The 10292-nt window shown below is 37.9% G+C and overlaps 1 long non-coding RNA gene across 1 annotated transcript; it reads right to left on the bottom strand.

Annotated features, from left to right (window-relative positions):
- Positions 1–2882: 2882 nt before the first annotated feature.
- LOC147651882 (uncharacterized) lies at positions 2883–10081 on the bottom strand. The gene is made up of 3 exons (XR_015290216.1): positions 9926–10081; positions 4152–4288; positions 2883–3069 (listed from the first exon to the last, which is right to left on the bottom strand). It is a non-coding gene; the product is annotated as an uncharacterized LOC147651882 (long non-coding RNA).
- Positions 10082–10292: the final 211 nt, after the last annotated feature.

The following is a 10292-nucleotide window of genomic DNA, read 5'->3' as shown; positions in this document are numbered from 1 at the left end:
CATTTGCCTCTTGTGAGACCTCTGGAACTTGCAAAAGTTTCTTGCCACCAGTGTTGAAGATTATCCTGAGGATAATCAAGGGAAGAAGCTCCCATTTCATGAGAACATATTAAAAATTTTCGATTTTTGTTTGTTTTGTCTAATAAAATGTGGGGAATTATAATTGCTGTTATAAATCTATCATAGGTAAATGCTCAAGGAGAGGGGAGAGTTTTACAGAACTAGACAATGTTGGTGTAGAAATAAATAATTGCAGCATTGATGTGCAGTCTCTAGCCATGAGTGAAGAAAAATTCTGGAATACTTCCCAAAAACTTCCCAAAAGAAGTTTTGTTAGAGCCTGAATTAATTCTTTTTAAGATTGCATTCAATCAATTTTATATAACATGACTCCTATAGCAGTTTACTTGGCAATATATAATAATCCAAAGTACCTTCCCTTCACTTTTGTGGTTTGTTTATTGGTCCAGTTTTAGTCGGCTGAGGTTGGGTGAAATGAAGTCCCTAATCTCTTTCTCTTATGTATACAGAATTTTATCATCATAGGAACAGTCAGAAAACTACATTGTAATTAGACACAAGCAGGCATCAGCCACTAAAATCAGTGTGGCTCCATGGGAAATAAATATCTGCTTACATGGATTAAAGTGTCATTCAGGATTACAGATTACAGTCTCCAACATGTTTATAGGGGGAAAAAAAAGCTTACAATATATCCTGCACTTCCATGGAATTAGTGAGGCTAATGTTAGGCTTCCACAGACAGTAATTCATCATTTTTCCTCGTGAATGAACGGGTTATATATGATTAATGAAGCTTACAGATGACCCTCAGTCCATGTTACATAACACAAGGTCCCAGTGATTGACAAAATCAATCATTTAACTTGTGCTTCATTACTGCTAATAGGTTTATAGCCACCTTCAAAACATATGAAGTGGTAAGGAATAAATTTTCAGCTTGGTTTAATGGTTTAATAATTTAAGAACAAATATTTACCCTTGCCCTACAAGTAGGAAAATTTATCATTTAGTACGTTTGTTAGTGTTTTTTCTCTGCTATGTAATTTTTATATCTCAGCTTTTACACTTTCTCCTAACTTTTTAGGAGCCTATAAGGAATGGCATTTCAGGAATCACACTGCATACCTTTACCATAAAAAATTTATTTTAAACAAATTATTTTAAAAAATCATAAATAAAAAAATTTGGTTACCCAAGTTTCTTTTTCTTCTGATTTTATGAATGACTGGTACCTAATAAACAAAGCTGCAGATAACAATAAAGTAAATCCTTCTTCATGTTTCCAGCAGTGCAGAAGTAATCCTGCACCTTTTAATCACTTGAAACAAGGTTTTCATGATTACTCCAACAGAACATGAATGAGATAAAACAACTCTTATAATTTTTATATATAAGAGATTATTCAGATCAAAATTAATTGTGTTCAGAAGGTGGTTGTATTTTTTCTTTGGTTTTGGTTTGGGTCTGTGTCCTATTAATGATCAGATAGAGAAGTAAATTTCTTGCTCCAGATGATTCACTTAACCCAGAACCCCGACTCAACTGTGCAAAGGCAGCTAGGAGTTTTTTTTACAACTGTAGGAGAAAAAGAAAGTGGCTACAGAGAAAATAAAAACTAATTTAAAAAGAATGCATGGAATGGAAGAGGATATTTTGAAGAAAACACCAGATTATTCATTGATGGTGTTTCCTGGTAAATGTTCATTTCTGCAGTGGAGGCTGGCTCCCTGCTTCACTCACTGACTCAAATGGTTTCATTAGTTTGACATTTATGACACTGTGGTGTTCAAAAGGCATGTTTTGATGCTGAACTCTCAACTCCACATAATGACAATGACCCAAATGGCATCAGAGTTGACAGCTTATCCCCTTGTCCCATGTGTTACACGGCCTCTGTGAGTGGATTTTTGAGTTGATAAACCCAGCTGTCTTTTACGATTACTAATTCCTTATTTTACTGTTGATTCATGTCTGAAATTTATCCCTCTGTTCCTCTACCAGACTGAATCAAAAGTCTAAAGAAAAGTGATTTTGGTTTCTAGGATGTGCACATGAACATTAGAATTTTCAGTTTAATACTGTTTTCCCTTTCACGACGTCTGCTTATTAGGTATTTTTGACATGATTTGAGTTAATTCTGTTACAGATTATGACCAAGATAATTCATTAAGTCCAGAGGATGGCCTTTAAATTAGACATTGGGTAGTACATCTTAGGGAAGCCTCTCTTCCTGAGAGAGGAATGAGCATGCCCTCTATTAACAGAGGTTTTTTTCTGGGTAGATTGTTAGTCACCTTTTTGTTTGGATGTTTACCTTTCAGATTGAAATTCAGAAGAGGAAGTTGGAGAGTATGGCTCAGCCTGAGTAATAAACTGAACACAAAATGGATGTTTCCTTCCTCTGAGTTTTGGGTTTAAAAGGCACACCATATGATTGATGGCATTATTGACCAAGTGCAGTGGCTCAAAAAATTTTAAAACCCCAAAACTTGGCTTTTAAGTTTCTATTACTTCAGTGTTTTTCTAGAGAATGCCAACTTTTCATCTGTAGTTTTATTGTGAATCTCTTTGTCCAAAACCTATTACTTGATTGATATGCCTGTGACATCTGTGGTTGTTCTGGATCAGAGAGAGATCTCTGTACCAGCTCTCCAGCTGCTTGTAATGATATTAAACATAGTTCAATGTAATGCAGAGAAAGAAAAAGAAGAAAAAAGTAAGAGCCAAGACATATATGAAGAAATATTCTTGGAAGATTTCTGAAATTATGAAATAGTCTCAGAGAAATGCTGTCAATGTCATGGAAGTGTTTTTTTTACCCCTCTCTGACATACACAGTTCATTATTTTAATGCTATTCTTTGCTGACATTTTTTTTTAAACTTAGTGAGAAATTTCTATTAAGATTCTCACTATTAGCAAGTGAGAGGCTGGAGAGGTGTTGATAGCAAACAGGCTTGCAGAGGCCCCTTGTGTCTCCTGATCTCTGATGAACAGCTTCCAACCAGCTCCTGGAGCCTTTTCCAGCAGTGATGTCGCTGTGAAACTTGCAACAACAGAGAGAAGGAATTTTGAGCATTAACACCACTGTGTTGAGCAAAAAAAAAACAAAAGTGGGTTCTCAGAAATAGCAAAAGCACTTGGCAGAGTAAAGAATGTACTGATTAGTTTTATAATTTATCCACAATCCTTATCATGTTCCTAGGGAAGTGACTGCTGGAAAATGAACTTAGGTGTTACCTTCTGTCAGAGCATGAAAGAAGTGCTTGCCTTGAACACAGCACAGCCCTGGTACCTGCAGGATCCCATTAGATACAGCCAAGCTTTCCCTACATACACAAACCCTGGATACCCTTTATGTTTGGAAACTGACAGTTTTTAAGAGAAAAATCAATCTCCATAAATCAACAAAGCAATTAGATACAGCAAGGGGTAAAATTAATATTAATGAATTTAAATCATTACTGATTTGCAAAATATCGGAGCTCTTGCAGTCCCACATAAAATGCTGTCAGAAAAGGCTATGCATCACAAAGGGCAAAAGCCATTTTGCATTTATTGAGGAAATGCTTCCAAATGGCACAGACTGTGGATGCCCTTCTGTGCATGGATCTCATATAGGAGAATGCCAAAATAGCCATACAGCAAAAAATGTTTTGCAAGAGCTCCAAGTTGTGGTTTAACCGTTGTGTAATTGCATGGAATTTTGTTTGAGAGCTTGGTCCCTGGTGTCCTGTGAATACATGAGAGCCTGTGCTCAGACCAGTGCCTGGTCCTGATCTGAACAGTGATGTTTGAAGCTGTGGACTCTGACAGTGCTGGGATAAGACTGAGTTAGATACTGGGATCATAAATTTAAATAGTGAAACATGTTAAAATACCATAATGTTAGACTACACTTATTATTGACTCATAATCATGAGTTTGATTAGTTCTGATTATTCTAGGACTTAAAAGATGGAGTAAATCAAGAACATAATAACTGACACAGAGCAAGAAATGGTCTTTCGCCTATTATAGTCTTCAATATCCTAGAAAAAAATAAATAAAATATATGGGGCTTACCCATAATCAATACAGATTAGATTTCTGTTATTGAGATAAAATGTAATAAATCTCAGCACATACCTACTCTGCATGTTCTGGAAGTGTTGCATAAGAAACTTGCTTCTACATTTTAAACATCCACCTTCTCATTTTTATGGGAACTATGGGACCACAGCTGTAATAATGTAAATCTGCCACTTCCTCAGAGATAGGAAGAACTAAGAAAAAGTAAATTTTCAGGTTAGATGCTGTCTCTGGCAACTATCCCTCACTAGGGAACTTTTCAGCTCCTTTTTTCACTTAACAATAAGTTACAAGGCTCATTTGGTAGTTAGGACACAAATGCAGCTTCCTGCCTGGATGTCCATGATGCCTTCATTTCCCTAATGAGACTTTATGATGTCTCCTTTTCTCAGTTCTTTCTCTTTTGAAATCAATTTTTTAGCAGCAAAAGGTAGCATAATGCACTCACAGGAAATTACAGTATTTTATGAATCATTAAATGACAATGGCAGAGATGGAGGTTTATTAACTGAGACAGCAATTGCCTCAGACAGTAAATATTTACGACTATACAAAGTGGCAAAAAGCTGAAGGAAAAAGAATTCCAATAACCTTCTGTCCATTTCTTGCAAGCAGAGACAGCAGCCCAGCCTCAGTCCGTGTCTCCTTCCTGGGTACAGGCATGGAGATAAGCAATCCTTTAGCACAAGTACATTAGAGGTGTCAGTGGACGTGAGAGGGACTGGACAAAGTCAAAGTCATGGCTTTGTTTCACATCCACAGTGATCTGCAGAGGCACAGCAGAGCTAAGGAGAAAAGCTTTTGTCCTCCTACAGCTTATTCCTGACACTCTTGAAGGCATTATTAAGGGTTACTGCATGAACATTTCCTTCCTAAATGTTCATTTGAGTGGTCATTGTAAATTAAGACCCCAGAATCCCTTTCAAGGAGTAGTATATCTGATTTTTCACTAACAGGTTTTTAAATACCCATTTAGAAAAAGTCTTCATTATTTATGTTAACCATTCCTGCTGAGAAGAAAAACACACATTATGGATTCAATATACTTAAAATGCTATGGTCAGATCTATTTTAAAAACATCCTTAAAAAGACACAAAACTATACCTTTTATTTGAAGTTACAAATTGTAACTTTCAAAAATCATAGTCAAAGTTGCTATAGCATTTATCCATCTATATAGCAAGACCATTTTTAATCATACAACAAATTATTTTTTTTATTCTTGCAATCTTATCCATGAAGTAAAATCCAAACAAAAAATATCTGGAACCTATGTGCATCATTTCCCACTGGAGATCTGCTGCATGTCTTACTTGGTTTTAGTTATTTTGTAGTCAGAAGCAATCATTCAATTCTCCTGTTGTGATCACTGCCTAATGGTCGTCTCTGTGAGTAAGCCAGATGGGTAACTTAAATCAGAACAATGGCAAGGAGGGCAAGGTGATGGGCAAACTGCTGCAGAAGCAAAGGTAGATTTTTTGCCTGCAGAGTGGTAATATGTAAGATTCTGTAGCAGGTCCAATGCCTTCAAAAATGTGCCACAAGAAAGGGGTCACATTAACATCTTTTATGAGTGTTAAAAACAGGTCATGCATAAGTCATTGTATATGAAATCTTGTTACCAGATGTCAGAGGGGAGGAAGGTGGCAAAGCAAGATGTTTATGTGGGATTCAGCAATAAAGACAGATCTTTCCCAAACACCTGCAAAGTCTGATACTTCCAAACAGTTCCTTAAGTGATATTTTTCTCTGTTGCCTTTTAAAGTTGATTGATGACATACAAATCTGAGCTTACCTTCTGATTAAACATCAGAGCAGACTATACTCCAGGCAATTAGTGTAACTTATTTAATAATACAAACCCACCCTGACTGCAAATGGAGAAGAAGGTAAGACTATAGGATTAAAAAACTTCTGGCTAATAGAAGATTTTGAAAGCCAAACTTTAGATATGCAGAATTTTAATAAAGTGTATTTTCTGTCAGCCAGTAATAAAAAAAGGTTTGCTCTTTTTTAATGTCCTGTAAGTTGAACTGTCTAAACTGCCCTTAGTTATGTGAATTACACTGCCTAAGTGATTTAAGGACTTTTGGGTCTTAGCCAATAGACCTAAATAGAACTAAAGGTGTTTAGTCTCTCTAACCTGCAAATACCAGAATGCAGCCCAGAAGATCAGACAATGAATGAGGATGAGGTTAAGGACCGTGTATATTCACACAAGTGTCTTGATTTCAGCAGGAGTTTTTGTAAGCAGCACACCTAGTGCACCCCATCTTCCTTAGGACTTTCTGTCCTTTAGTCTTACATTTCCTGACCTTCCAATATTTCTAGCTTTCCTTCTCATTTCTGCTTCTGCACCACCCTCTCCAAAATCCATGTCTCTGGGAGTGCCCCAGCTCTCTGCACCTTCTTGACTTCTATCTCCTCAAGAAGCTGCAGCTGTTTCTGAGTCATCAGCCAGATTTTTGCCTCACTGGTGTGTGCCAGAAAGAACAGAATGGTGCTGAGCCTTGCACTATGTGCTTTTCCAATGTGGAGGTACTAACTCAAGTGTCCTTTAAATGCAGGACTACCCAGTTTTCACAAAACTCAGAAACTTTTTTTACATCTGAATATTTTATCTTGAACATACTTGGAATCAGACAGCACATTGCAAAGCTTTTTAGAAAAACGGACAGAAGGATGCAAAAGCCATCATCCCATCCAGAAACAAAACTAAAAAAAATGAAAGAAAGACTATCCAGATTTCAATTCCTCCTCCCTGTATCAGTTATGATGGGGTGAGTTTCAAGTTGTCATAATCAGGGATATTCTTTGGAAACTCATTTTAAGTTTCTGAATTTCATTCTGGATCTGAAGGAGAGAGGGAATGCTAAGGCAGGAGTGTTTACACCACCCCAAATATCTTCAAATTGAGAGAGCTCAGCTGATTGGCACCAGGGTGATAAATAAGCACACATGGTTTGAAAGTGTTGTCAGTGAGATGGATAAACAGTTCAATGAGACTAATAAACATTTCATATTGTCAGTAAGAGTTAAGTGTGACAGATGTAGATGGGACTAATGCTAGTTTTCACTCTATGTTATGATTAATTAGACAGACAACCTATTGGTGTGGTAGCACTAATACAATCATAATAAATGGTTGTTTTTCAGGGCTGTTGCTTAAGCTTTTGCCTTTGAAAACCTACTAATAACTTCAGTAAGAGTGTAAAGGAAGAACTGAATAAAGTACAAAGATGTAGTTTTTCTTCTCCTACTCACTATCTAAACCTGCAGGAAAGGGGTTCTCAAGAAATGAAGTATGTTCTTGTTTCTCCTGAATCCATGAAAACCCTTCTCTGTGATGTCTGCATATTTTAAAGAAGAAGAAAAAGAGCCAGAAAGAAGCAGATAGGTTTGCTGTAAACCCTGGGGAGGAAACAAGTTGTTTAATAATGTATAAAGATCTGTTTGTTCCCCAGTGGTTTGGATCTCTGAATACAGGTTCCTCTGGAGGCTCCCTGTGTAGCAGGTACCTCAGTTAGCCTTAACAACACAGTCCCATCCACCTCGATGCCAAACAAGGAGGCTGTGAGGAGGTGAGGAAAGGGCTTTCCTAAGTGAATTGGGAACCTTCATGTATCCCTGATTTGTCTCTAATGTCTAGGGATAAAAGACTTTTTTGTCTCTCCATGTGTAAATTAGTCCGACGTAGGAGAGATCAAATTTTTTGTCAGTCACTAATTATGTTCAGGATTTTTTGTTAAGTTATAACTCAATTTAATAAAAGTTTTGATAGTGCTTATTTCAGCAAAAGTATTGGGTCTCCCCTCTGATAGAATGGCAGCATTTAATGCCTCTACATGCTGAGCAGTAGTCAATGTTTGATCATGCACTAAGCCAGTAAATACTGTTAAATTACCTTACATTTACTATTTTATATATGCTTGATTGAAATGTCCTATGTTCTAAAATAGAAATCATTAGTGAATCTGTTAGCTCCTCTGACCTTAATAATGTGTAACCAGAATTAATTATCACATTGAAGTATTTGCTTTAACTTGTCATTAAGTGATTATTGCAGAGCAAGAATGCAGAATCTCAGTGAATTAATCAGTGACCTATATTTTCTGGTGCTCCTGCTTTAAATTTAGCCTTGGTCAGAATGACGGAAGATCTGTCCAATTGCATTCTTGTTAAACGTTCTCAACTGAACAAGTCTGGTTACTGTCACCCAGTGAATAAAGGAGTGCATTCTTCACAATGCTGTCACCCATGGATTGTTGTATTGATGGGAACTTTGAATTCATTCAGCTGTGTCCACACCAGGGTCTCCCCGAAGCCCATGTAGGAAGCAGGACACTGCTGGCTGTGAGCAATGAGAGGTTTGCTGCTGACGATGCTGGGAGCAAGTCTGAAACATAAATTATTAATCTGCTTTTACTTTAGAGCCCTCAGCAATGGGAAAGATGTTTTTCTTCAGACCCGTTTGAATGTTGTGATAGACACCAGTAATTCAGCAGTTTAAAATCAATGTGCTGCAGCAATTTACTTGCACCATGAGGGATGCCCAGGAGGATGGAAAAAGTGATAACCTCATGGTAAATGGCAGATTCTGACAATAAACTAAAGTGTTATGGTTCTTTTGAGAGAGAACTTTGTCTTCACCCTTATTTAAACATGCAACCTAAGTAATTTTTAAATAAAAAACACTGCACTAGTATGGCATTAATACTACTTAAATATATTTCCCTCTAGCAGAAAATGAAAGGACCATCTTCAATAGTGAGATACATTCTGAATAGTGAAGTATAACATTTAAGATGAAATAACCATTTATTTGGAACCATGTTGTGTTTGAAAAGAAAAAAGGATGTGGGAAGAATTAAACAGGTTGTGACAGACTATGGAAAGTGTAGACTACATATCAATGTGAGCATTGATACTGCTGGCTGACCAATATACTGCAAAGTTACTGAAAAAGAGAGGATAAAAACATAGGTTTTTTCTAATATAGATTTGTAGATGCAAGGATAGAGAATAAAATGGACAGGGTAAGATTGAAATGGAAAAATTGAAGGTCGGGTTTGGAGGAGCAAGAAAAGTGATTTTTCTTTTACTTTTTGATCTTGAAACAAGAAAACACATTATTTGAGACCCATCTGGCAAAGTGGGGAAAGACCATTTTTTTCTAATAGGATTACTAACCTAATGAGCAAGGCTTTGAACTTTAGGGTTTGATTTCATTTTGAAATGCCACTACACACATGCTCACAGTGTGGAAGATAAACACGAATTAGAAATCTGCATAGGGCTGCACAGCTCAGCATTTCTGGAAGCAGAGGGATACGGTGCTGTGATGGAAAGACACAGGCCTTATACCTAAAACCTAAAGCAAGGTGAAATTAGGGTTCAGTCAGGGAACTGGCAGATAAGATCTCTCAGGAGGGTACCCTGAAGGGCAAAGGATCCAGGAGATCTGATTGATCTTTAAGAACAACCTCGTTAGAGCAGAACAGAGCATCCTGACAGGCAGGAAGCCAAGGGTGTCTGGTGAGAAAGATGAGGAGCTCCTGAATGGGCTCCTGCACAACAGGAACATACAGGGAGCAGAGATGGGACAGGCTACCCAGAAGCACAGAAATATATCCTGGGCATGCATGGCCAGAACCAGGCATGCCAAATACCCACTGGGCTCAAAACTGGTGAGGAATGTGAAGAGCAGCAAGGAAGACTCATACAGAGTCATTGGAACAAGAGGAAGGCTAAGGAAAATGAGGCTGCTTTGTCCTAGTGACAAAGGATATGGGAACACCTGAACTGCTCAGGTTCTGTGGTCCTGCTCTACCTTTCTGTGGTCATCTCTACCTTCTGCGTCTCGGTCTTCACTGCCAAGGTTTTCTCTTGGACCTTCCAGCCATAACTGGCTTGCGGCAGAGTTCCTACAGAAAACAAAACCTGAGCTGGATCACTGAGCCAGCTGAACAGAGCACAAGTCTGTGAAGCTGCTAGGGCACATCCAAGGTGCTGAGGGAGCCGGTTGCTGTTGTCACAGAGTGACTTTCTGTCACCCTTGGCAGCTTGTGGCAGTTAGGGAGATTCCTGGTGATGGGAGAAAGGAAGATGTCACTCACATTTGAGAAGAGCAAGGAGGGGAATCCGGGAAACTACAGGTTTGTTGGACTATACTTGTTCATTGCTGCTGAGCAAAGAGT

This window comes from Cyanistes caeruleus, chromosome 8, assembly GCF_971803275.1.
Source record: "Cyanistes caeruleus chromosome 8, bCyaCae1.hap1.1, whole genome shotgun sequence".
NCBI lineage: Eukaryota > Metazoa > Chordata > Aves > Passeriformes > Paridae > Cyanistes > Cyanistes caeruleus.
The sequence above is the reverse complement of the archived record's forward strand: the minus strand, read 5'-3'. Positions and strand labels throughout refer to the sequence as shown.